Source organism: Cibotium barometz, chromosome 37 (genome assembly GCF_041138505.1).
Source record: "Cibotium barometz isolate CiBa-2024 chromosome 37, ASM4113850v1, whole genome shotgun sequence".
Classification (NCBI taxonomy): domain Eukaryota; kingdom Viridiplantae; phylum Streptophyta; class Polypodiopsida; order Cyatheales; family Cibotiaceae; genus Cibotium; species Cibotium barometz.
Genome location: NC_141082.1, coordinates 3,161,782 through 3,167,948, shown reverse-complemented (window position 1 = coordinate 3,167,948; position 6,167 = coordinate 3,161,782). Strand labels below are relative to the sequence as shown.

Here is a 6,167-nt window from a genome sequence, read left to right as displayed (position 1 = left end):
TGATTTGATCAAGTCTACAGTGAGATCCAAGCTCTTCATCAAATCTGCAGGTGACTTTGGTAAAACAGAGATTAAGCATTCAATGTTTGGTCAAATCTTGTGGACACATAGAGAGAGAGAGTGTCAAGGACTATGAGTTTAGGGACTTGAAGCACTGGTCGCAAGTAAGAGGGAAACTTGGTATAGGGTCCAGGTGTGCTAGGAGTATTCACTTGAGGGGAGGTGTTGAAATATACAAGTGAATAGGGTGTGTGCGGGAACAAGCCCTTGGCTAGAGGCTGTAAAAGAGAATCTGTAAATGTGAGAGAACCTGTGAAAAGGTGAGAAGAATCTATTGGGAGAGAATAAAGGGTAGCATGAGAAGATTTAGGAAGTGTGGAGATATTTTGGGAGAGGTGGAGAGAATCAAGCAAAAGAGGTGGAGTGAATCAAGGAGAAAACAGTGGGATTAGATGCTTGGATGTAAACTCTATAAATTGAGGCATTGGCCTAATGAGAATTTGCTGGTTTTTGATTATCCATGCCTACATTAAGCTATTAATTAATTACTCACTAATCACATCTTAATTATCATCTAATCACTTTGTTAATGATGTTGATTCTAGCATTTGATCCACCATAGCTCATCACATTGTTGTAATTTTAACACTTTCTACCCAGTTCGGTGTCCAGGACCCTTCTAGTGATGGCCCGGGTGGACGACAACACTTTTAGTTTTGCTTCTTAGTTTTTTATTTTTCCACATATGTTTTTTTTCATGTTATTCTACCATCTTGGTAGCTCATTGTATATACCATCAGAACTGCTACAGCTATATATGGATCATTGCTTGTTGCTTAATTTGTTCCACACACACCAGCACAGGGTTACTTCTCATGGTGGTAGTGGCCTATGGTGGCCACCTCTCTTCTCCTTCTTCCTTCTGGGAACATATGGTGTCATACCTCTTCCCCAACACTCTTGGACCTGTGGTGGTCTCTCGTCTCCACCATCCTTAACCTGTGTGTTGCGTGTATGTCAGTGTATGTCACTTAGGCCGCCCTTGTGTGGTGTCCAGTTCTTGAGTCTTTGTGAATAAGTAGTGGAGTGGGACACTATTTTCTGGCTACTGCTTGGGCCTTCGCCGCCACCACCTCACCACGGCTGCCTGCCTTCGCACAGCTCTTGCAGTGGTTTTGGCCAGCCATCCTGTGGTGAAGAGTGGCTGCGGCTGCAAGTGTACGCTGAGCCTAGTAGTTCAAGGGTGCTGCCACTGCCGACTTGTTGTCTTCTCCCTTCTGGTTGCTTTGCGGTTTATCAGACGCCGCGCTGCTTGGAGATCCTTCACAAATGTCACTCCTCCTTACGTGTTCGGCATGCCTTCAGCACTCCTCCTTATGTGTTCGGCATGCCTTCAGCAATCTTGCCAGCTCTTCCACGTACCAGATGCAGTTCCTGTTTGGTGATTGTGTTGGCTAGTGTGGTGGCATGGTTGCCAGCGGTGACCTCATCGTCTTCTATCCGCCCCCCTCTGTCGTTCCCTTCTACCCACTGTTGCCCACCCTTGCCTCTCTATTCCGCCTACCTTTCTACCTTCACCTCACTCGCCTCCTTCAACACCCTGCCCACTCACTCGCCTGCCTCACCCAGCCACCTTTCACTTTTCCCCTCAGCAACGTTGATCTGCACAGCACGCTCTCAAGTGGTGCCGTCTGTCAACTGCAGAAGGGATTGTGGTGCCGGCTGTCAAAGCTAAGCAGGATGCGATGCTTCCGTCAAGTTTAACATCAATTCACCATGACACCTTCAACTCATCGTGCTGGTGTGAGGCTGGGCATTGCTGCTCGACACATTCACACCATCACCTTCGTCACCTACTTGGCACCCTTCAGGCTTGGCGTCCTTAAGTCTGGTGGCTCGATGTGAGACCTTCATCATCTATTTGGAACCCTCCAGGTTCAACGTCCTTCTGACGCGGCACCGGCACACCACCTTTCACAGGGCACCGATCGATTCTTATTATCACGTATCCCCTTATCGGCCCTAGTCCGCGACCTTATCCACTTATTCTCTCTCATTGCTTCCCTGGCCTCCTCTTTCATCGCCTCTTCGAAATGTCGCATGCCCACCTTTTGCTCACTCCATACCTCCTCGTTCCCCACCAATTCAGCCTCCTATTCCTTTTGCTCTTGCGCTCTCTTCACATGCCACCAACAATAAGGACAGCGCCAACTACAGGATCACCACCGGAGAAGCTCGTGTAATTAAGAGTTGCTAGCTGCTCGCTTCCTGTTAAATGGTCCCTCGCTCCATACCTCCTCGCCACCCACCTATTCAGCCTCCATTCCTTGCCCTCTTGCTCTGCACCAGCGGCCGCTTACCATGCAAGATGGCCACATCAGAAGTTCGTGTAAGGAGTTGCTTGGTGATGCCGTATCTACAATAGTAGTAGCTGCCACCATTGAAAGTTTACAGTCTCGCTGTCACCTCTTCAGCATCATCAAATTCAGGTGGACTCTTGGATGCAGTGCAAAGGAAAAATCCCAAGGCAGATGCTAGTCACCAAGTTGCACTGGAAGTACAGAGTAAAGAGCAAGTTCATCTTGCTACGGAAGCTGATTTGTGCATTGCCAATGGACCAATAAACACTTCTTTAGTACTTTCTCTCCTCTATAAACTCTGTTTTACTTAATTTCGTGGATCTCTCTCTCTTTCTGTATCTCTGTTTAAAATGTTTTTGTGTCTCTATCTCTCTCTCCCCCTCTATATCCTGTGGTGGATCTCTCTTTTCCTTCCCTTCTCTCTCTATCTTGTGGTGGATCTCTGTTTTCCCTTCTCTCTATCTTGTGATGGATGTTTCTCTCCCCTTGTCTCTCTACTTCTACATCCTGTGGTGGTGGATAGATCTCTCTCTCTCTCTCTCAATTCTCTCTTCCTTCCCTTGTGTCATGCGGTGGACATCTCTCTAAATCTTGTGGTGGATTTTTTCTTCTTCTTCTTCTCCTCACTCTCTTCCTCCCTCTCTTTATATCTTGCGGTGGATATTCTTTTCTCTCTCTCTCAGTCTTATTTGGCATTATGGTTTATCTTCTATCCTTTGGCCAATTAGTGATCTTACAAATTTGATAGAAAAAGGACAACCTCTTGCTAAATAGGCACTCCTCTTCCATGGATGTGCTCCTCGTCATCGAAATCGGCATTGGCATCACATATGTACCTTTTTTTAAATAATTGTTCACCGCAGTCCCTCCCGTTGGCAATCAACCAATCCATTGATTTTTTTCAATTTCTTTAGTTTGGCATTCAGTTCAACTACAGGTGTAGCCAAATTTTGGCGATCCTGCTGGAGAGGGAAAGCTCCCATCGCTTTCCCTTCCCAGAACTTTTGCGTTCCTGTTTTAGTTTTTTTCTCATTGTTTGGGTTTTGTTCTGCTGCTCATCATTTGGGTCTTATTTTGTCGCTCATCGTGGATGTCTGAGGTTGTTCTGCTACTCATCGTTTGCATTTCATTCTTCCCGTTTGTAGCCAACTCTACCTCGCCACCAAACTGCCGTATCACGGTTGGGTTGTAGATCGCCACCAAACTGCCGAATCACGGTTGGGTTGTAGATGACGGGCGGCCAGAATATATGTGGCGCGGCCGGTTGAGAAGATCCCAACGGCTGGTAGGTGATACGGCCGGCAACCGAGGGTGGCGACTTGGTCGGGCACCCCAAAGTTCATGAACCCAAGATTGGGACCTCAAGCTTCCTTTGCATCTACGCCCGCCCTGAGGCCCTTGGTTTGGTTCTGTTGCTCATGGCTCTCAACGGTCGACCACGTGGGTTCGCCTACATTCTCGATGCACTTCACGCGCAACAGTCTTCCTCGGCTACTGCCGACATTCACGCCACACCTGGTTTTTGCCTGGCGCCCATTGCGACCTGTTCGTCTAGCTTGGCCTGCTGGCGTGGCAAACGGGGGCTCGGCTGCTGTGAGGACCGCCGCTTTCACACCAACTCACTACCCCACCGATCAGGTTGTATCTCCTCCCTCCACCACCTACGTATGGGCTCAACCGCTGCAGATCCCTCTCACCTCTCTTGCGCTTATCCACCACCCTATCACCCCCACCTTTCCCATATCACCGGCTTCTCACACTATCACCCCCTACCACACCCTTGCCTTCTGCCAGCCCCACCCACTGAGAGTTGATGACAAGCCCAGGTCCGAATTTGCAGTTTGCTTGCCTGCTGTTGCGGAGCAGGTCCCAGTTTTGCAGGTGGCACACACTTGCAGAACCAAATCTACCATTGCCAGTTGAGTTCCCCCGAGGTGGCCACAAGCGAGGACCGGTGGACAATGTTCTGTTCACCGGGTGGGTGCACGTTAACAGCCAAGACTCTACCCAGTGCAAGTTCTTAATTCCAGGGATTTGTAAAGACCACCACTCAGCCATTCAACGGATTTTGAGGTAAAGAAGAACCAGTTCTGCAGCACACGAGTCCAAAAAGTAGAAAATTGGTAAGGCAAGCCAAAGGCAGGTTGGGGAGGAGGACCAAGGAAGAGTGCTTGCCCCGCAATGGAGTGTCTCAGCGACACCTTCTCTTGAACAAGGACATCGGGCTTCAATGGCTTCTTGAGTGCAATGTCATGTATTCATTTATGTAGCTTTTCATTCGTGTGTTTGAGGTTATGTGGATGGGTTTATCCCAAAGTATATCATCTATGTATGGAAGTCGTAGGAGCCATGTGTGGCGTAGAGTAGGAGCCAAGGGGGCAGAGGGGGGCGGTTTGGTCTTTGGTGATGCAATCCTGACCCCACCTTCTCATGTCTTAGTGGTTGATGATGGTTGTCTTTTGTATTGTATTTGTGGTAGTTTGTTGGTCATACACGTGAATGGAAGCTATGAACTTTGTTTTTCTGCTTGTTCACTAGGACGGTCGGAGCACCTGTACACGGACAGGTTGCCCGTGGTAGCACAAGGTGTATGAGTTATCCCACATAAGGGTATTGTAATGCCTACGGGCTTTTTGTATAAAAAGGGTTTTTCCTACTCTTTAAGGCAATCAATACAATCCATCGGATTTGTTCAGTTTCATTAGTTTGGCATTCAGTTCAACTACAATAGTGATGGCCAAAATTGCTCCAACATAACTAGCAAGCATCACCCCACGCATGAACAGATAAATTATTATCCTCTTTTGCTCTTTCAAAACTGGGACTTGAAAGCCAACATTATACACAGGTGCTCCTATATCACACATGTCAACAAGTGCAACACAGGATATAGCAACCCACAAAGGACTTGGAGCGATCAAATTTTAGGGTTTCAGGATTCTGTTGGGATAGTCTAGCTCCACAGTTATTCATGTGCATACCCCTCTCTCTCTCTCTCTACACATAACCCACAAGTTCTTTCATGCAAGCATAACAAGAGAACACTTGCAAATCAAACAAAAGCATGGTGACTGAGAGATACCTAGACAGAAGGACCAGTAACATAAGATAGACATGCAAATCTTGTAACCTTTCTGCTTCTGTGATCAGGCAAGCTATGATACCAACTATAAAGCCTCCCCATAGGACCACCCGATACACAAGCTAAACATACAAGGTTATTGCATACAAATGGGTGCAGGCAAACTCACCTCCCAATTGTAGATTCCATCAAGAATCTCCCTTGAGCCAAGGGCTACGGTTCTACTCCAAGCTAGTCAATCATGGCATACCACCAAAGCATGCCCTAAGGGACCCTCAACAAGACCGCATGTGAACCACGATGTCCATGGCATGAGTCTTGTCTAGGCATAGACCATCGGCCAACTCTATGAGTGAATGAAATAACCAATGATTGCTGCTATAAATAACAATCCAACTATAAATAGCCGATAACAGTGTATTACCAATAATAATGAACCCTAGCTAGTACCTATGACCCTCCCCTAATCCCAACCCTGACCAAATTAGGCCTCAAGGATTAGTGTTCGGTACATAACAGCAGACTAGGGGAGCAAGAACCTAGACCGAGCAGTCGCACTCCTGGTGGGAATGCCCATGCTGGGCTTCCCGGCACATACGTTTTTGAACGCCGTTAGCTGAGGCACTTCAGTAGCGTCGACACCTCCTCTCCTTGGCTCCAGTCGCCAACTGCCGAACGCTTACACCCTCCTCTCGGCGGCTCGCTGAGTACTGTTGCACCCTGCC

At 47.8% G+C, this 6,167-nt stretch overlaps 1 long non-coding RNA gene across 1 annotated transcript; it reads left to right on the top strand.

Moving 5' to 3' along the window:
• The first annotated feature begins 1,024 nt into the window (after window positions 1-1,024).
• On the top strand, window positions 1,025-5,061 carry LOC147616846 (uncharacterized). Its single transcript, XR_015262337.1, has 2 exons — window positions 1,025-2,635; window positions 3,506-5,061. It is a non-coding gene; the product is annotated as an uncharacterized LOC147616846 (long non-coding RNA).
• Window positions 5,062-6,167: the final 1,106 nt, after the last annotated feature.